Source organism: Dermacentor silvarum, chromosome 7, assembly GCF_013339745.2.
Source record: "Dermacentor silvarum isolate Dsil-2018 chromosome 7, BIME_Dsil_1.4, whole genome shotgun sequence".
Taxonomy (NCBI): domain Eukaryota; kingdom Metazoa; phylum Arthropoda; class Arachnida; order Ixodida; family Ixodidae; genus Dermacentor; species Dermacentor silvarum.
Window position 1 is genome coordinate 81,757,549 of NC_051160.1, and position 20,885 is coordinate 81,778,433.

At 49.4% G+C, this 20,885-nt stretch overlaps 1 long non-coding RNA gene across 1 annotated transcript in view; it reads right to left on the reverse strand.

Annotated features, from left to right (window-relative positions):
- The window catches only part of LOC125946833 (uncharacterized), a 49,584-nt gene that overhangs the window by 19,266 nt on the left and 9,433 nt on the right, over positions 1-20,885 (reverse strand). Inside the window, exon 2 of the long non-coding RNA XR_007467911.1 lies at positions 15,353-15,450. This is a non-coding gene — a long non-coding RNA (uncharacterized LOC125946833). The remainder of the gene's footprint in view (positions 1-15,352; positions 15,451-20,885) is intronic.

Here is a 20,885-nt window from a genome sequence, read left to right on the forward strand (position 1 = left end):
CTGGTACCGTTTGTATGTCTTTTGCAGCGATGATAGCAGTGATGCATGTCTTTTGTATGCAGATCAGAAATAAACGCTTCTCACTGATAGGAGCGTTTATTTCTGGGCTGCATACAGAAGACATGCATTTATTTTTCACTGCAAGGAAGTATAGAACCTTTCTTTGTTTTGAAACTATCCTTATACGCATCTCCCGGCTAAGCTTTTACCCCTCAGAAAAAAGTGAGGGCATCTGTCTACGCAGATCACATCAAGCATATGGGCATCTTGATGAGTTGGGTGTAAGCGGGTTAGCGGCCTATATTCAGCCACGGGATAGGACACGTATAGTATGTTCTCCATCTGCCCTCCGGAGAACTCTCAAAAACATTCTGTGATGGCGAGATCACTACTTTTGGAAAATTTACAGAACCGTTTAAGTTAGGCGTTAAAGGAAATAGTTTTGTCGCTTACAAAAGGCATGTCTTCTTATCAGAAAAGTGCATGTCGTTTGATTCATTTAAAGCCTTAGCTTTCCCTAGCTCCTTTCTCAGTTTCGTCACAGTACCATGCCCAGTGGGAACTTTGGCAGCACGTGAGAAGGAGCTTTTATGAAGGGAAGCGCACTTATCGGCCTTGTAGGGATATATTGCACTTTAGGCAGGCTTTGATTCTCCTTATTCAAGACTGTCTGAAAAGGCTTGACTCTCGCCATGAAAAGTAATCTCACCTTGTTTTACTACTCCAAATTGTTAGCGGTTTAGGTTAGTCGTCAAAATGTTGCAGAACTTTCTGTCACTGTGCTCACTAAAACGATAGACAACATTGGAGTACCTACTTCGACTGAACGCAGGGGCAAAAGCCCGATGCATATGATTCCGTGTGCGCTTCCATCAATAATGCTGCAGCCGCCGCCGCCGCCACGATTTCAGTGTTGCTAAAAAAACGCGCGATTCAATTCTCAGGAAAATGCAATGAAAAAGTAGTTCTGTATCTGCAACTGAACCATTATTCTGCAACTGAACCATATTGGTGGTGCCTGGACTGCTGTGATCAGTCGTTTATTGTACGCAATGCGCGCACCTTTTGTCGCCATGTTCTTACTAGGCTCTTTGGCTGGCTAACCGATAAAATGTGGCGGCAGGAAGTCGGACGTGACCGCGCCCTGATTGGCCCGCGCTGACAGCCGTCATTCGCCGCTTCCGGCGAGCAGTTGATCGCCTACGAACATCCCTAGCCCGCCTTTATCGACTGCGAACAGCCGCCGGCCGCCGGGCGGACGCCGCGCACTGCCATTCGCCAGTTTTTCGCAAGAAAATTGCTCCATGTGGGTCGGGCTTAAGAGAGCGTTCGCTCAAGGGACCCAAAGCAGGTCACCTTGAAACAGTATCAGGTGGTGTCGCCCTCCATGCATCATAATCGGCGGAGCACACCGAATGCGTCCTCATATGCTTGTACCGAAACGTGAACTGTCGAACATGCGGAAGGACTTGACATTTGCAAGTAGCGTATGATGTAAAGGGCTCTGTAAACTCTGTCGAAAATTCTGACGAAAAGTCTGACAAATCCTAGAACTGCCACGCCGTATTGATGCGCATAAGGGGGAAAGCATGGCTACGAGGTTTTGGTAAGCATTGAAGAAACACCCATCCAGATGCTCTTGGACACTGGCGCAGCAGCTAGTCTCATGCCAGAAACCGTTTAGAAGGAGTATTTTACGCAAATAAAATGGAAACCTTCGAGAACTTTACTCAGGACTTATACAGGAGAACAATTAAAACTGAAAGGGAAGGCAGATGTCAATATAGAACTTAACATACGCAGCGAGACACTGCCACTATTCTTGGTAGAGGACCAGAACAGAGTCTACCAACGCTTCTAGGGCTCGAGTAGATAGAAAAATTGCAGCTTGATTGTGAAACGGTGTACGCGTTTTTACAATAGATCAAAGTGAAATTGCTACGAGAGAGGCTTTTAGAAGTATTCCGAAGCACGCCAGCAGCAGTGCGGAACATTCAAGCCAAAATTGCCATAAAATCAAACAGCAGGCTGGTATACTGCAAGGCACGACCAATTTCATTCGCAACCAAGAAAGGTGTTGCCGCAGAATTGGGAAGGTTGGAAGAGATCGGAGTCATAAAGCGGATAATGCAGAACGATTGGGCTACTATTGTTGTAGTTCCCAAGCATAGAGGAGATTGTGATTTGCGGAGACTATATAAGGTAACCATCAAGCAAGTGCTCAGGACATATTTTTATCCACTCCCTCTTCCAGAAGATTTGTACTGAATGCTTGCGGGTGGCAAGGTCTTTTTTGCGTTAGACCTATCATTTGCTTACCAGCAAGTGCCGCTCAGTGGTGACGCGAAACCACTACTGACAGTGACTACACACTTAGGATTGATCGAGTTCCAAAGACTTCCATTTGGAATTGCTATCCACCCGCTGTATTTCAAGCAATGATGGATAAGGCGCTGGAAGGCATCTCTCAGGTTGGATGCGACACAGACGATCGATGTCATTGTCACTGGAAGTAGCACTAAAGATTGATACAACACAATGATCAAAGACATAGAGCGGCTGATTAACTACAACCTCACGCTTCAGTAAGCAAAATGTCATTTTTTTACATGAATTGCTCGTCTACTTCGGCCACAAAATTTCTGCTGAGAGATCTACCCACATCAGCGAAAATCAAAGCAATTCGGAAGGCCGAAGAGCCGAGAGGGCATATTTAGGACTTTGGACTTAGGATTTCTACGCAAAGTTCTTAACAAACTCAGCCACGGTAGTGGAACTGCTGTACTAACTATTGAAGAAAGAAGTGGTGTTGGACTAAAGAATGCAAGTAGGCCTTTAAACCCACTATGTATATGGGGCCAAATTCACAAACATTTTCTTACGTAGGTGTTTTTTTTTGTCATTGGCCGTCCATCCTCGCAACTCAAATATCCACAACCACGATTGGCTACGATCAGCTTTTACGAACAGTTATAGCGCAAGAGCATTTTGTGAATTCGGGCAATGACTCTTGACAGTGAATTTCTCACGGTTTACGATGTAAAGAAGGCCCTGGGACACAATTGTGACTCGTAAGCGTATGGTATGGGAGCGCTGAGCTTTCACGAAATGTCCGACGGCAGCGAAAGGCCAATAGCGTCTAACTCTACGACGCTTACAAAGAGCGAAGGCAGTTACGCGGAAGGAAAAAAAATGGCCGCATATTTGCTTGCTTCGCTGCAAATGACGTCGAAAGACGAGTCTTCTGGCACCCGTGATACGTCACACCCTCTCTTCTCCTCCCTCCCATCCCACACGCTCTTCCCCTCCCCTCTCACTCCTCCCATGACGGATGCAATGGAATTTTTCCTGAATTCAGTTCAAATTTCGCGCGTTCACCCTGCTCTCGCACCATCTGTTGGGACCTTTTATTACTGTTTGCTTAAAGCCGGCTTCAGAGCCGCGGCTTCCGTCTCTTCGACAGCATTTGTAACGCGTTGATGTTTCATTTACTAATGTGAAAATCAGTGCAATGTGTATTCCTAATAAATGAACGCTGCGGATCACGATTATGTACATACAGTTTGCCTCAAATAGGCGTGAGGTTTCCTTTGCGCTGTTTATTATTGACGTGTATGACCCCTTTCCACCAGTGCTAGTAACTTGGTTGGTTTTGGCCGTGTTGTTGAATCGAGTGACAAGCAGGCAGACAGACAAAGTTTGTCACGTTTTCGCTACTATTTCTATGGCCGTCGCTTCAACCTTTACACGGATAGGGAGCCTACATTCAACCGCTGTAAGGGTACTTGCCGCTGCCAGCTAAATTGGCGGGTAAAATTTTCTCTAAAATTATTGGAACTGCGAATCAAAATGTTGAAAGGCCAGCCCACAAACCACGTTTTCCGCAACCCTTGGTGACTTGAAACTAATCCGCTTTTTAAAATAAACTTTGGCCTCAGCAGCCAGACAGTCTGAGCGCATTACATGGCACGTCTACGTTTTAGATTTTTTTAGAATTGGCTTGTAAGCACAGTTTTATTACAGCACACTTCAAAAGACGCCCTTTATATAGTGTGTATAAGCGGAAGAGGACGCGTGCGGCGTCGACGAGCACTGTCGTGTCCACATGTGCTCCGCGAATTTTCCTGCTTTTTGGTGGAAAATTGTGTGTGCACTCGTTTCCACGATCATCACGAATCTCTGAAGTGGTCCCGCATCGACTGAAACTACCCACAGCCGTGAGTGACCGGACTTATTGTTTTACAAGTTCAAACGTACCTTCGTTTCGTGCGAGCTCGCTAAGACCAGAGCCGCCACGTAGGCGGCCGCAGGAACGCCAGAGTGTGCGGCGAACGCGCGCTCGATGGCTCTTGCAAATAAAGCCCCCGACGTAACCGCGCGTCCCTCGCGGTTGACCCTCGCGAGGGACGCGCGGTTGACGCGGTCAACCCTCGCGGTTGACGGACACGCGACGCCAAGACTTTGATAACATGGATTTTCAAGACTGCGCTGCTCACAATCTCCCCGCACAAAGAGGACCCAGCGATCAGAACGCCGGTACAGGGAGCGAAAGTCAAACGGATGGGGGCTGGCAGACGGTCTTCAGACTTCGGCAGAAAAAAGCCATTGCAAAAGAGAAGACCAAACCACCGGAAGCTTCCGCTCGTCAAGCAGCTGGAAAATCTGAACGCAAACCAGCCTACAGGCGGTTACACCCCCCCCCCCCCCCTCCTGAAAGACGATTTCAAGATAGTGGTGCGACCGCACCAGGGGCTACCGGTCAAGAACCTGACTAGTCCACTACTAGCGGATGCCGTGATTGCTGCGTGCGGCGGGCAAATATCAGGTGAGCAATTTTTGCTCAGAATCAAGCCAGACTCTAAGATCTTTATCGTGTCCACGCCGCACCAGACAGTGGCGGTCTACGTTGGACGCATTACAACGATAAGCATCAATGGCCGGCCTCACTCGATCAACGCCTACGTAGCGACAAGTGACGGGACAACCAAGGGTGTCATTCATGGCTTGGACCCGCACACGACGCCTGAAACACTAAAAGCGAATCTGCGCATTCGCACGCAAGGGGTCGAAATTCTCCAAGCACGCATGTTCCGTAACACTAAAATGGCCGTTATCACCTTTTTAGGACGGATAACGTCGCGGTACGTTTACTACAACGGCGGAGAACTTGCTTGCTACCCCAACAAGGTCACCACTCAAGTGTGTAAAGTGTGCCACCAAATGGGTCACTTATCGGACGTCTGCCCCCAGCCAGACACTCCAGTGTGTCATACATGTTCACAACAGGACCCTGTAGACGGGCCCGAGTGCGCTCCCAAGTGTGCAGCCTATGTCGAGGGTCACATGACAGGAGACCGAAGTTGCAAAAAACGTCTCAAACCCGACAGCAACAGACCTCCGAGGGCTGGCGTTCACCGGACTACCAGGAAGGACACCCCAACGAAGCCACCTCAACGCCAAGGTTCGTTAAGTTCCGACGATCAAGAATCCGCATCGGATACCTCGCCAGAGCTACCAGGGACTCACCGTTGGTCTACATCGCGGACACCAAAGAACTCTAATGAAAAAAATAACCCACCTCATTCACAATCACCCAAGAAGCCTAAATCTCGGGCTCCCGGCACTGCGATCAAGCAAGCGCCACAATATAACACGGTAAGCTGGGCACGAGTCGTTTCTCCTACTGCTCGTGTAACAGAAAATCCCGCATATCAAAAAATCATTAACGAAAACAAGCTTCTCTGCGAGAGCCTGGCGGAAATCAAACGAGAGTTGGCCTCCCTCAAAACTAGCAGCGGCACTGAACCGAACAAAACAGCACATAATAAAGAAGCAGGCTCGCCTGTGAAGGTTATAACGACGCCTAATACCATGGAGGGCACACTCCAACAAGTAGTGCAACAACTACAAACTATGCAAGATTTTCAGCAGCATATGCACGCAGAATTACAAAGCCTAATAACTTACGTCGATGAATCTGTGGCCAGTGTAAGGACTGCGGCTCGTAAGCGAGCCAGCACCAGCCCGGGTGCTCAGTCTAGCCGCCGTCCGAAACCCATACCGTCCTCGGACAGCGACAGCACTATTTATGGCGAGTAAAACGCGAGCGCACCACGAATATCTCGAAGTCTGGCAATAGAACTGCCGCACCTGCCACAGAAGGGCGGCTGCTGTACAGCAATACATTAACACGGCGCCAGTCAAACCTGATGTCATTTGTTTACAAGAGACCGGTAACAAGCCGGTCAAATTAGCGGGCTACTACGCGATATCCTACCCAGATTACCCTAAGGTTGCGACGATGGTGCTCAAGGACATAGCAACCAGTATAGATTATCTGGTGACTAGCAGCATCAACCACCAAATCGTAAGAATACTACCGTAGAAGCATAGCAAAGCAAGAACCATAATCACGAATGTGTATAGCCCACCTAAAGAAAAAGTGCCAATTTTGAGGCACTCATTCGGTATGTCAAGGGTCACTCCAGCACCCAGGATCGACTACTGCTTCTTGGGGATTTTAATGGCCCTCACACCAGCTGGGGTTACCGAACAGACAGCCCCAAAGGCCGGGAGCTCGAGCGAGCGGTCGAAGCATATGACCTCCAACTCATCATTTTCCCCCAAAACGCGACGAGATTAGGTGACAGCGTCAGCGCAGACACCTTTCCAGATCTTACATTCACAAACAATTTTGACGAGGTATACTGGACCAACCTAGAAGAGAATCTAGGCAGTGACCATTTCATTCTCAGCGTGTCGGTAGGCTCTCCCAAAATTCGATGAGCCTGTGGGCATGTGGTAATCATGTATTGGGTAAATTATCGCAAAGTCCCCATGCCGCAGATATTACTCGAGAACGCTGAAGACTGGGCAACGCACATACCAGACGCTCATAAAGCAACAGCTAAGCGGATCGCGCTCACAGCGGAAACGCCGGTAGTTGACAGCCATCTGCTGCATATGTGGGAAGGCAGAAGGGGGCTAACCAAGCGATGGAAAAAACAGCGACTTAATCGCAAACTTAGCCATAGAATCGCCGAAATATCCGAGCGGGCAAACGCTTACGCAACAGCAGTTAGACGCAGAGAGCTGGGCGAGCTTTTGCGACTCACTACACGAAACGTTCCACACCTCCAAGACATGGGCAATACTTCGCAGAATAATGAAACCAGGAAAAACCAAAACGGCCACGAACCGCACTCTTCAAAAACTTGCTGGAGAATTCGCGGGAACAGAACAGGCCCTCCTCACTAAGCTCAAAGATAAGTAAGTAGGAGAGGTAACCACTCCCCCATTCATCCTACCATACAAAGGGCAAGAAAATGCAGTGCTCGACGCCCCGATAACTACAGCAGAACTCTTTGCGGCAGCGCAAGCTGCGAAGAGAAATACTGCTCCAGAACCGGATCAGCTCACAAATGCTATGAACCGGAACCTGAGTGACGAACACCTAGAACAGCTTACTCGATATTTTAATTAACATGTATGGGAGAGGGGCGTCGTTCCACAACAGTGGAAGCAGTACAAAAGCGTGCTTATTCCGAAAGCAGGAAAACCTCATGATCTACAAAATCTCAGACCGATATCACTAACCTCCTTCCTTGGCAAATTATTTGAGAAGGTCATTCACACGCGCCTCACGTCTTACATTGACGACCACAGCCTCTTTCCCACAAACATATTCGGCTTTCGCCAACATTTGCCAACTCTGGATGTTTTCCTGCTACTTCGGGAAGAAGTCCTTTGCAACACCACGTTTGGTGCATAACATCTCGCCCACGCTCTTGATTTGAAAAGTGCATTCGACACTATGTCACCTGAACTCATCTTATTGAACCTGAATGACATCGGTTGTGGAGAAAAATCTATGACTACGTCCACTCTTTCCTAACCTCTCGCATCGCGACAATAGGCATCGGCACTGCGCGCTCAGACTCTTTTTCCCATGCCCAATAGAGGTACACCACAAGAGGCGATACTCTCGCCCCTTCATTTCAACATCGGCATGAGACGCTTAGCCCAAAAACTCGACGTCATATCCGGGCTCGGGTACGGGTTATATGCGGATGATATTACACTAATGGCCACCAGCGGCTCTTTAGGACAAAAAGAACAAATCCTGAAAGAAGCAGCGACCGCTGTTAAAAGCTTCGCTCGCAGCAGCGGAATGAGCTGCGCTCCCGATAAATCAGAATACATCAGGATCCGAGGTCGAGGCCGTCAAACTCAAGAGCCGGTCAACCTCTTTATAGGAGGCAGCCAGGTAAGAGAGGTCCAGAAAATGCGAGTCCTTGGACTGTAGCTGCAATGCAACAAACGAGTGGACCACACCATTAAAACTCTTAGAACTACGGTGAAACCGATCTCCCGCATGATTCGTAGAGTAACTTATCACCGAAAAGGTTTCAAGAAAACTGAGATAATCCGGCTCGTTCAGGCTTTTGTGGTAAGTCGTCTCACATATAGTCTCCCTTTCCAGGATCCCACGAAAACTGAATTCTCTAGATGCGTTGATCAGAACGTCTTGCAAAGCGGCTTTCGGCCTACCACAGGGAACCTCCACTGAACGCCTGGTGGCTCTAGGAATACATAACAACCGCGAGCAGATATGCGCAGCGGTGATTATGTCTCAACGGGAGAGGCTATAGCTTAACCTCCACCGGCAGAACATTACTCGGCCGCGTTGGTTACCCCGCTCGTCCACAATATGCGGGAGAACTGGAATCTCTACCTAAAGTCCTTCGTGAAAGATCAAAGTAGCCCGAATCCCCCAAAACATGAGTCCCAAATACCACCGGGGTCGTAGAACTGCACGAGTACGCAAGTTAATGCAGCAATTCGGTAGAAATCCGGATACGGTCTACACAGATGTCGCTCGATGCAGTACTTATAAGTATGCCCTCGCAGCAGTAGGAACGGCCGCAGATCAAGGGCTTCTGTCTTGCGTCACGGCTCGAGTCGCATCAGCCATCGCGCTAGCTATAAAAACTAAGGACGCTCTGGGAAAATCATCGATAATTCTTACAGATTCCCAAGTCGCATGTAGATTATTCCTCACCGGGAGGATACCACACAGCACCACTCACCTATTAGGATCGAACCTAACGCAGAACCACATGATCATCTGGTGCCCTGGTCACACAGGACTCGATGGCAATGAGAGAGCGGATGGCGCAGCTCGTGCTTTTGTCAACCGAGCGGCCGACCACTCTTCGGAAAACCCCTTCTTACCGCTAGACATCCTTGAGTACCAACGGCGCGAGCGACGAAAGTGCAGTCCACCCCACCCTGATCTATCCGGGCGGGACTCTTACGACTGGAGCCGAATACAGACGCATACATATACAAATTTTTATTTGAAACATGCCATTCAGCCCACATTCTACAGCGCTCACTGTCCGTGGTGCGGAGGCCGGCCAACTCTAGCCCAGATTACATGGGATTGCCAGAACAGGCCACCCAAAATTAATACACCGCTAATAGCCGGCAAGCTTTCCGGAAAGGAGCAGTGGGAGACTTGGCTCGCCAACGAGGATCGGGAGATGCAACGAGCGCTCCTCGAACAGACACGGCGGACCGCTCAAGCCAGTGGAGCCCTGGACTAGGGGCTCCACCCACCCGCTCCCTGCACCTGTTATTTTTAATAAACATGTTGATATATATATATATATATATATATATAAGAGGAAGGCAACGACAATACTTAATGCAGTTCGTATTCTTGGCGTGAGATACTACTGACACGAGCACGCCACCGTGCCTCATAACTTCTAGCTTTATATGCTATAGCCAAAAAATGAGTTTGATGTATTGAAATAAAAGGAAAAGCCAACTAGTATATTAAAGATGTATGCAGCTTTCTTGTGCCAATTGGCGCAAAACTAAATTAAGAAATTTGTTACGTCGCGTGCCAACATGGGTACATCACAGCATGAGAGACAAAAGCAGGAATGCACCGCGAGATTGGAATTCAAAATTGCTACTCACCAAATTTGGCGGTAAATACCCGTCAAAATTTTAGTGTTGTCACCACCCTATACACGGATCACCAGCCCCTTTTAGGGCTGCTTGGGCCAGATAAGCCGGTGTCGCCACTTGCAGCAGCAATAATTCAAATGTTGGCGCTGACGCTTGCCGCATGTTAATGTCATCTCAGGTTTAGAAGCGGAAATAACATGCAAGTGGCTGATGCGTTATCGATATTGCCGCTATCCGCAGAAACGCATGAACGAGAACCTGAATGCTTGGCTGTTTTGCAATGCCACTCACTGCGACGCAGACTTCCAAAGAAACCAAACGCGACCTTGTTCGGAGTGCGCTTAAATATACGTTCGCAGGATGGCCAGCCCGGTACCCTGGTGAAATGCAAGCATTCTTCACGCGCAGAGACAAGCTTACAATTGAAAAGGGCCGCCTGGCGTGGGGTCATCGAGTGATTGTGCCCAAGAGTTTGCTATCGGATGTTATGGCACGATGGGCACCCCGGAATGACATGGATGAAGATGTTAGCTGGATCTTATGTTGGGTGGCCTTCCCTTGACAAGAACTTCGAAAATGCAGACTAACTGTCACATTTGTCAAAGTGTCCTCCCTGCCAAAACTGCCGGCACATTCAACCCCGGCCCAACTCTACTAGAGTTTGGCAACGCGTCCATGTTGATTACGCTACGAAAGATGGCTCCAATCTGCTAGTTCTGGTCGACGCCTACTCAAAGTGTATCGAGGTGTATTGCATGGCGGCAACAACTAGTGCAAAAACGATGGAATGCTTGAACACTATCTTCGCAGCCTAAGGCTACCCCGAGGAACTGGTGACAGATATAACACTCCACAGTTTACCTCGGATGACTTTCAAGAGTTCCTGCGACAACGGGGAATGAAGCATACGAGGGCGCCTTCATACCATGCCGCATCCAACGGAGCGGCAGAGAAGCTCATGAAAACAACCAAGACGGCGCTTCTCAAACAAGTACTGACTGACAACGCCGCAGGGTTAAAGCGTACTATGCAAGAGCGTCTCTGTCATTTCTTGCTATCCAACCGAAACATGCCGAATTCGACAACTGCAAAGACGTTGGCTGAAATCTTCTTGAAGCGTTCACTTCGTGTAAAGTTGTCTCTACTTATGCCAAGCTTTGCGGATAACATGTTGGGTTGTCAGAGAAAAGCCACTGAGCAACATAATCAGCAAAGAGGGTCAGCCGAGTACTTCAGAGTTGGAGACAAAGTGTATGTCAAGACTCTGAGAGGTGAATCCGAATATTGGCAGGAGGGAATCATCGACCAAGTTGTTAGCCTAGCTACATATCTTGTCAGAAAACGAGACAATCTACGATTAACCCATGTTGACCACTTGCGACAACGATTGACTCTTGCGTTTAGCTCTCATCGCGTGCTCAACCGCAATGCAGAGAAGCCCCTGGAAAACAAAGGACCTCAGACGACAAATCCTCGGATATCCAGCCGTCGTGCGAAGGTAACAAGGCAATTTCAAGTATTGGCCTTTATGACGACTCCTCACTGGGGTGCAACCACCCCGGTGAAGCGTTGCCGCTAAAGGTTGGACAACACGGAGGGGACCAGGCCACATCGTCAGCAGTGCACAGTCATAACAAGGTCGCCGTGGACGAAGATGAGCCTGTTCCAAAAATAACCAAAGGGAGAGTGTCCACCTCATCTAATGAGCCAGGCACAGTACCACTCCTACGAAGTGGGAGTGGTACTGTGATACCCCCGACAGATATCAGCCAGAAGAAGTCAAGAAAAAACGGGCAAGTTTACACTCGTTCGCGCAAAGCTTGGGCACAGCGAAAGTTACTGGCTGCTGCTGCTAGGTATTAACTTGGTCGCTGCTATGTCTTAACTTGGTTTAACTTAACTACGCATGTAGGAAGGTAGCCTCGAGTGATTATTTTGGGCGGCACCTTCCCTTTCGCGACATCGCGTGACTAGCGCTGGGCGCGTCGGCACCTACGAGCAACAGCGCTCCTGGCATGCCACAAACGCAGGCAGGCTAACCCAGTTTGGTACAGTGCCAAGAAAGCTGTCGCTTGCCGACACCGAACGCGCTGGCGATATTTCGTGTGACTAGCGCTGGATGCGTCGGCGCCTACGAGCGACAGCGTTCCTGGCATGCCACAAACGTAGGCAGGCTAACCAATGTTGGTACAGTGCCAAGAGCGCTGCTGCTTGCCGACGCCGAACGCGTTGGAGGCTAGCCACTCGATATCAATCGCCCAACTTCGCTGTGTCGTGAGCTTTGCGCGGCCTAGTGGAAGCTTTCGCCTTTTCTTTTAGGGGCGAAGCTCCTTAGGGTGCGGGTCTGTCCCTCCTCTGTAGTATGTAGTAGTAGTAGAAGTCGTCGTCGTAGTAGGTAGCCACGTCTACTTTTATGAAAAGAAAAATTCCGAAAGTTGTCTCCGTATCGCGGAATCGAACCAGGGACTCCTCGCTTCCGAACGCGCGGCGCTAACCACTACTCCACGAAGCGCACATGGACACACGCACCACGATGACAATAAATACCCAACATTAACGAAAGACTGCGCGTTTCTAACGCGTCTGTGCTAGCGCGTTACGGCCCGTGTAAGAAGCTGGTGTAAGACGCTGTGGCCTCTCCGCCTTACCCCCGTATTCATAAACGCTCCTCGACTTGAACTTGACTTGCCACCGCCTTGGGCAGCGCGTTCGAAACGCGTTGAAGGCGGTGGCAAGTCAAGTTCAAGTCGAGGAGCGTTTATTAATACGGGGATTATACTCTCTCAGCAGTCATGTGATGGCGTCGGCAAACGCGGTGCACGTTCCGGCATGTGTAAACGGCTGCGTAAGACGCTTGGGGCCTCTCCCCCTTACTAGAGAGTACTGCACGTTTCTAACGCGTTTATGCTAGCGTCCCATTAAGCGGGAGATGGTGCAATTATAATGAAGGGCGCTGTTATAAAATAGGAATAACGTCACATATGGCGCGTGTCATTGGTGGAAATCAATCGTTCGATTTAGTGCGGCGAGACTGGGCGAATTACACGGAAGATTCACGGTTTACCGATGATTCCCTCCGGAGCTTCGCCCACTCATCATCATTCACCCCGTGGATATGCGGTGTTTTTTTTAACACGAAAGTGTTTTATGCCGGGGTCCACCAAGACTTCACTGACGTATTTCCGTCACGGAAATACGTCATAGAACATAATACAAAGAAAGAAACCAGAAGAAAAAGTTCCACAAACATGCAAAATTTGGAAATCGAACCCACGACCTCTCGGTCCGCGACGATAGATCGCCGAGCGTTTAACCCATTGCGCCACAAACGCATTTGCAGAGAGCTACACAGACGCGCCTTATATATCTAACACTCCTCCGTGTACCCGCGCTCTTGCTCGGGGCGGTAAGTGGTTCTTGAGGGAAAGGGAAAGGTTGGCGCCGCCGCCTACGAGCAGAAAAGGTGTCGCAGTTTCACCTGAAAGGCGAAGCATCAATTGCGATAGCAAACTTGTAGAGAGCTATACGGAGTAATGATATTAACTTTATCAGCTGTATAAACTTGGACATGCAGCAGCATCGGCAACACGCAGAACTGTTGTCGACACCATCGGCGTTTTGCCCGCGTTCGCTCAAAATGCGTGCGGCGTTGGTGACTGTTGCCGGAGCCTCTGATATAAATAGGCACTGCGTGCCGCAGCTAAACGTCGCCTCCCTTCCCTCCCCCTCCCCCACGGCCTCTCGCTCGTCGGAAGAAGGCGCGTTTGCTCTACATACATGGTGATTGTGAAGGAGAACAGAGACGCCTACTTCTGCAGCACGGCGCAGAACGCGCGTTTGTTCGCCGTGCGTTCACTCCCCGTGAAAGACGCGCCCCTCGCGCGCTTACACTCGCACATACAGCGTTCGGCGCGCGGCGACGATTTCTTCTCCAAATGACGTCATACGGAACCTCACGGCGACGGCGACGCCGACGGCAGAAATCTGCTTTTGAGTGTCCATATAATTGCTATCGCAATAAAAGAGAAGTACTGCATTATGACACTAACGCGCACCGACAGTGAACGCTTCGGTGGTCTCAGCACTACGACGCCTCGATGCCAGCATTCGAAGGGACGCTGGCATCAAGAAGCACTACCAACGCCACCTAGGTGGCGTTCACCGTACTCAGCACAGCGGAGCGTGGCCTCCGCAATTAGCTCTGAAAATGTTTCTGAAGTTGATCGCGGAGGCTGCAATTACGACGCGCTGTACGCGCTGATTTGACTCGGTGACGATTCAGTTACGTGCTTTGTCTTGCGCGTTGTATTAGTGTGTCAGTTACGTGCTTCGTCTTTCGCGTTGTGCTAGCGTGTGCAGCGTAGTGCAGCTTCCATATGCACGACGGTTGCTCATGGTCATCGACGTTGGTAGTCGTGATGGAGGAGACGTGCCACCAGGCGTCAGCGTGGGTGCATCAACGCCTAAGGGCGCTTTAGCCACAAAACACCAATAGACATTATATATCAATGTGCAATAAACATTACACTACTTCTGTGAAGACACGTTTCACTTTCGTGTTCTATACCGATTCCTATATAAGAGGGATCAACCACATTTTTTTTTTCCTCCTGGCTCAGCGCGCCGCGGCGAGAAGAGGCGGGAGTCGGGGAAGGCAGGGAGGGAGCTGGCCAGGAAGAGACGGAGTGCGCACGTGATCTCCTCCTCCGGGTTGCCATAGCTACGGCGCGGCAGTTTCTTGGCACGCACCGCAACTTACGGCTGGCTTAAACAGCCTCGCTGTTAAAAGTCAGTAGATTAACAAACCCTTTTTTTTTTAGATTAAGAAACCTGTTTTGTTGAGGAGGGAGGAGTGCTTTGTCCCAATAAAGCGCCGGGCACTTCGCTATGGCGTCGGGGCGTTCCTCACGCTAGCTCTATAAGAAACGCGTTCATTGCTAATAAGCGATCATTCTTTCTGGCGCTCGACGCAAAGTACTTCGAGCGGCCAAACGCGCGGCAACTGTGCGTATATTCGCGGGCTTCTTTCACGCTCGGAAAAACACTTTTATGTAGCCCATATTTTGCAAACAGAAAGCTCTATCGGGGGTTTTTCATATTGCTGTACGATTTTCTCGTTGCAACTTTTCATCTAATTATAATATTTGAGAAGTTGATAAGTAATTAAGACTAATTATGCATTTAGGCGTAATACAAAACAATAATTTGTGTATCTCCAAGCGACATCAAACAACATTACCTTGGTTCTGTCCAGCTACGTGGCATTTAAATATATTTAAATCATGGTGCATGATAGCTGGGACACCCTGTATACATGGATACGTGCTTCGTAAGTATAAAACGATGTTTAGTACGTAGTTGACGAATTTACCTGTACGTAGTTGCAGAGGACCAAAGCAATTAGTGCGTACACCGCTATTCTCAGACCTGTGCTTTGATAGTATTCCATATTGGGCAAATGAGAAAGATCTAGATGGAGAAAAGAAATGCGTTTCTTTTTTTTTTCGAATGAAATATACAGCGTCACATTTTATGGTTTATTTTGAATGAAATTTGGCAGAGACACTTAAGACTGCATACGTGTGGGAATGCAAAGCATTATACCGTTTGTAGACGTCAGAACGTCATGAACGCGCTCAATTTATACAGTCATATCGTCACGCCAACTCCTCTCCACTGTCTACGCTGTCATGTGCGCAATGACGCAAGCACTAGGGACACCTTTAGTAAACCAGAAGCGTGCAGCTGCCGTGGCGTCGAGGAAGCATTCTTGTTTCGCCTGCCGGAGGTCCAGGTTTGATTACTACCTCGATCGAAATGTACGAACATTCCTTTTCCTAGCCATTAATTTACTTTCTTTACTGGAATCTCCCTGAACAGTTTGACGGCACTCCGAGCATTTTCTCACGTGTTTTTATACTCTTTGCAATATCGCCCATTTCTGGTACCACCTTCCAGTCACGCCGATGAGGTTTCATGTAACGGGGCATACAATGCTTTCACATTACAACACACACTTCATTAGATATGCGCCCCTTCAGTTTACAGTTGCTTCAGTTTTAACGCAACACGCCCTTACTCTTACGCAAGGCCACCTTTTTCTTTACACTAGAGACATTATACCGCGATTTCGTAAAGGAAATCTGTATAACTTACATCCACGCTAATACCATTCTTTTACCCCAAGTTTAGAAGCAGAAAGGGGCAGGCTCTTTTCCCAAGCGTATCACCCCTGAAGGAAGCCGAACGCCAGGCCGGGGCACACTTGTACCCATTTGAACCAGTGGGTACTGACACCCATCTCACTTCATCACTTTATCACTGCGGAACAGTGATGTACCGTGTAAAGTCCAAACACGATAACATTGTATTGCCGTGCCGTAAGCTGTATGTGCGAGTGAAAGTTTGCGAGGGTCAACCGGCGATCACCCCTCAATCTCGTACGGGGGAGGGAAAAAGCCGGGCGGAAGCGCGCTCTCTTCTTTCACGCGCGAGGCACGAGGGGGGTGATGTGCTGGGCTCATGTTCTTGGTGAGTGGTTTAACCTTGATGCCTTCAAGCCTTCAAGTCGTTTGATAGTTCTCCTCGCTCCGTCTCTCGTCTCCTGCCCAGCCAATCTTCTTGGGGACTCTTCTGCCGGCCTTCGCATGACTTAGGCGATACTTCAGGCTGGAGAGTGTGGCCCTCGATCAGTTCATCTGCAGTGTTACGCAGGCCGATCCTCATTAGTCTGTCCGTGGAGGCCCTCATCGGGACTCCTATGGCATGCTCGATTGCTTTTTAGAATTTTCACATCGATCTCCTTCCTTTCGACCGTGCTCAGCAGGAGATATGGTGCCAAATACGTAATTCGGGACACCACGAAACCTGCGCAAGCCTCAGGGTGTCGCTCTCTTCCATTCCTGTGCGTATCGGCGCCACTCTGCTGAGCATGTGGAGTGTTCGCTCCGTCGTTTGTTTTCTCGCCGCAATAATGCACTATCGTTCCACTTGCTTTTTTAAGAAAACGCTTTTTTATGCATTGAAGCAGAAACGTAATTGGAACGCCCATGTATTTCATCCCACATTTTGGGACATAAGATCTCGAAAGGGGTGTCATCCTGGAAACCAAAGTGGATACGTCTAGTAGGCTCACCGGTTACGATTTGTACGTTCCAATTTGTGCTGTAAAGAAACTGATTAAGAACTTAATTAGGAATTTTTTTATATATTTGAATATGTGTTTCGATTGCTCATGCTAGTACTGTCCACCTCTTTGAATGATCCAGCTCAAGAACAACAAAATATGCGATCTGCTACAGCGATTTTTAAAAATTACGTGTAACTTAAAAATGATCACCCCGTATATTATACAAAGAATACATAAATTAGTGTGGGCATAAAAAAGGAATAAAAATATTACAATATTACAAATATTACAAATATTAAAAAAGGTCGACCAGCCCATGCGAGAGCGCGGGAACTCAGCATGCACCTGAGTCTACATAAAGCGGGAGATCAAAGACTGAGATGAAGATGTGCCTCAGCCAACAATCCGGGAACCCACATTCCGTTCCCACCTAATCCCCAACAGCGGCGTAGAGGTTTTATAAAGGTTTTATTCAATTCAATTTCGCTCAAATAGATGGGATCAGTCCAAGGACCGGTTGCGCTGGCTTAGAGGAGGTCGGCGGGGATCCCTTAGGATTCCGCGGCCTCCACCGCACGCATGATGAGCCGGCGTTGGTCTGCTGGCTCGGAGGTACGTAGGAGGGACTCCCATGACTCTGGGGTGTTTGCGTTATCTGTGTTGTAGTGCCTATAATTCCGCGCCATGTGTATGAGAGTGGCCGGAGTTTAGCAGTGTTTGCACCTAGGTGGTATTTGTTGCGGAAAGATTTTACTCAATAAGAGGAGGTGTGGGAAGCTGCCTGCTTGTAGTTTGCGCCATTGGACGGCCTCGCGTCTTGTTAGATGGCGGTGTGCGGGAGGATATATGCATCTACGGAGTCGGAAGTACTGGAGGATGTCCGTGTAAGTGGTGAGTAGAGAATCGTGCGAGATAGTGGTGTCAGGGGAATCGGGGCGGTGGATCCTACACTCGTCTCGGCAGCTAAGATCTCGAGCAAGTGTATGCACCTGGACGTTTGCGCTGAGTGACTCATGGGCTGGAGCCCACAGGAGTGAGCGGGATGTGGAGGAGGGGGGAATACAAAGTAGAATGTGTGATGCTGGGAGAGAGATACGGCCTGCATCGTAGTTGCGGATCGCCTGTTGAGAATCACTAATCACGACTTTGCTAATAGGATCGGTTAGCGCAAGCGCAATGTCAACCTCCTCTGCTGCGGTGACTGCTTCTGCGTTGCGAATGCTGCAGGCTGTGTACTAGCTACGGTTCGGGTCGAGGGCTGCCGCTACCATCGCTGGTTTCGAGGGGTGGTAAGAGGCGTCCGTATAGGTGACATCTGGACGTCAGGAATGGTTGTAACGCTGACTGAGTCCGTCGACACCACGCTATCTCCTGCAGAACATGCCCGTAGTTTTCGCAAGGCCACGGTAATTGCGGCGCTTTGTACTATTGCAGACGAAACTACTCGATCCAGGCGGCCAGACCATGATACATGAAGGGAGGATACATAATGCCGCAGCGCAGCTGTTTGTACACACGCCGACCCGTCTGTGTAAGCATGTAGGTGGCTTTGATACGCTGCGCCCAAGTAGTCCAGTACAAGGAACTTAGATTCGGCACTTGGAATAGTGCGTTTCGCCGGTAGCAGGGGTACTTCTTCTTCTTCTTTCTGAAGGTTTACGTAGAAAAACCAGTTCCGATTATGAGGCACGCAGTATAGGAGGGCTCCGGATAAATTTTGACCACTTGGGGTTCTTTAACGTGCCTTACAACGCAAGCACACGGGCGTTTCTGCATTTTGCCTCCATTGAAATGCGGCCGCCGCGGCCGGGATTTGTTCCCGCGATCTCGTGCTCAGCAGCGCAACGCCTTAGCTGACTGAGCCACCCCGGCGGGTGAAACGTTGAGGCTGCAGGTAACGTCCGAAAAAGACCATAGTAGGTCGAGACTACTACGTTTAGGTCATTCCAATCGTAAAAATGGGAAGGTGTTCAGCGCCGCATGGAATTGAGAGCGAGTTCTTGTTCTTAGCCGCCAGCGAAGTGCCGGGCCTGCCGGGAGAATCGCCCAGCCTTAATAGCTGCGTGAACAAGGCATGCAATACCAAGAGGCGGAGTGGGAGAGACTGCTTCATTAGTAACCTATTTACTTGAAGCTGCCCGAAGCACACCCATCGCCAAGCGAAGTCCCTTTCTATATATTGCCTTTAAGCGCTCGAATTGGTGATATGAGTGGCAGCTGATAGAGAATGCGGCTTGTTACCAGTGCAGCCTTCAGTGTAAGCATGGACAATGGATTGTTTCCCCAACGTACGAAGCCAAGCGACGAAGTGCACTGACTCTTTGCACTGATGCAGCCACAACACTTTTTTCAACCAAGCGTCGACACAGTAGCTTGCAGTCTTTGGTGACGCCCAGGAAACGAACACCAGTTGCATGACGAATTGGATGGCCTCTGTTATCCAGCGTCAGACGTGTTGACTTCCACCTCACTTCAGTAATTTTAATTTCCCCTGTGAGTAGGACGCCGACGCCAAGTCGAGCTCCAACACCCGTTCCCACACAAGCGAACGGGGAAGCACCACCACACAAAAGGCGTGCACAGCACGTTAGACGAACTTACTGAGGCCCAGAGAGTGGCGCAGTATGAAAGACTTACGCAGAGTTGACGGGCAGACACATCTATGACGACATCGAAATATCCTACGAAGCACAGCACGGACTGCGGGGAGACACCCCAAGGAAAATAAGGGAACATCTCTCAATACTCTCAATCCCCAGAAACCTGCACCCAGAGTTCCACGGTTTCAGTAGTGCAAGATTCAGTAGTGCCAGGGACGTGGTCTATGTGGACGCTGCGGAGCACACAAATAGACAGAGTATGGCGATAGTTGCTACCAGTCTAGAGGGTGACTCCAGAGTAAGTGGCACTTTAAAAACAGAAAAGACTGAGATGGCGGAGGTGGTAGCCTTGGCACTGGCAATAGCCTCCACGGAGGCCAACATCACAGTCAGCGACTTCAAGATTGCCGTAAAGAACTATGCCAAAGGAAGAATCTCGCCGGAAGCGCTAAGAGTTTTAGCCTACTTTCGTGAAGATCGAGGTGTTTACATTACATGGGCAACCGCACACTCCTCCCTTTCCGGGAACGAAATAGCGCACAACCTGGCTCGATAACTGACGGACGGAGCAGGTGACACGCAAATACTGGGAATGGAGAGAGACCGGATGACCAGCTTTACTGAGATCACCAAACACTATAAATTGGGCAGGGCCCGTTTCCCCGGCACACTCCTCGCTAAGTAGACGGCAAGCGACGGCATGGCGCTTGTTGCAAACCGAACCCGGTGGCCTACCACCATTACTATCCAGAACTTTACACCGATAGATGCAGATTCTATCAAGAAAGGGCGGACTTACCACATATGGTTTGGGTTTGTCCTGGGACACCCACTCAGAATAAAACACACAATACCAGAGAGCAGTAGGAGACCTCGCTGCTCAGCTCTGCACCGGAAGACTAACTTAAGGCACTAGAGCAGGCCGAAGATGCCGCCAGAGCCCAAGGGCTCGAGGCCGTCATCTAGGTAGAGAGGCCTAGGTCTCACAAATCTGCTACACAAATAAAGTTTATTCCTCCTCCTCCTCCCCTGTGACGGATCGACTACATCGACCAGTTTTGGCGGTGCTGTGTTTATACCGACGAGAGCAATAACAATGCGATTCAAGACATCACATGTCACGGCGTCCACGGCTGCAGAACTCACAGCTCTGCGCAGTGCGCTTCAATTGATTG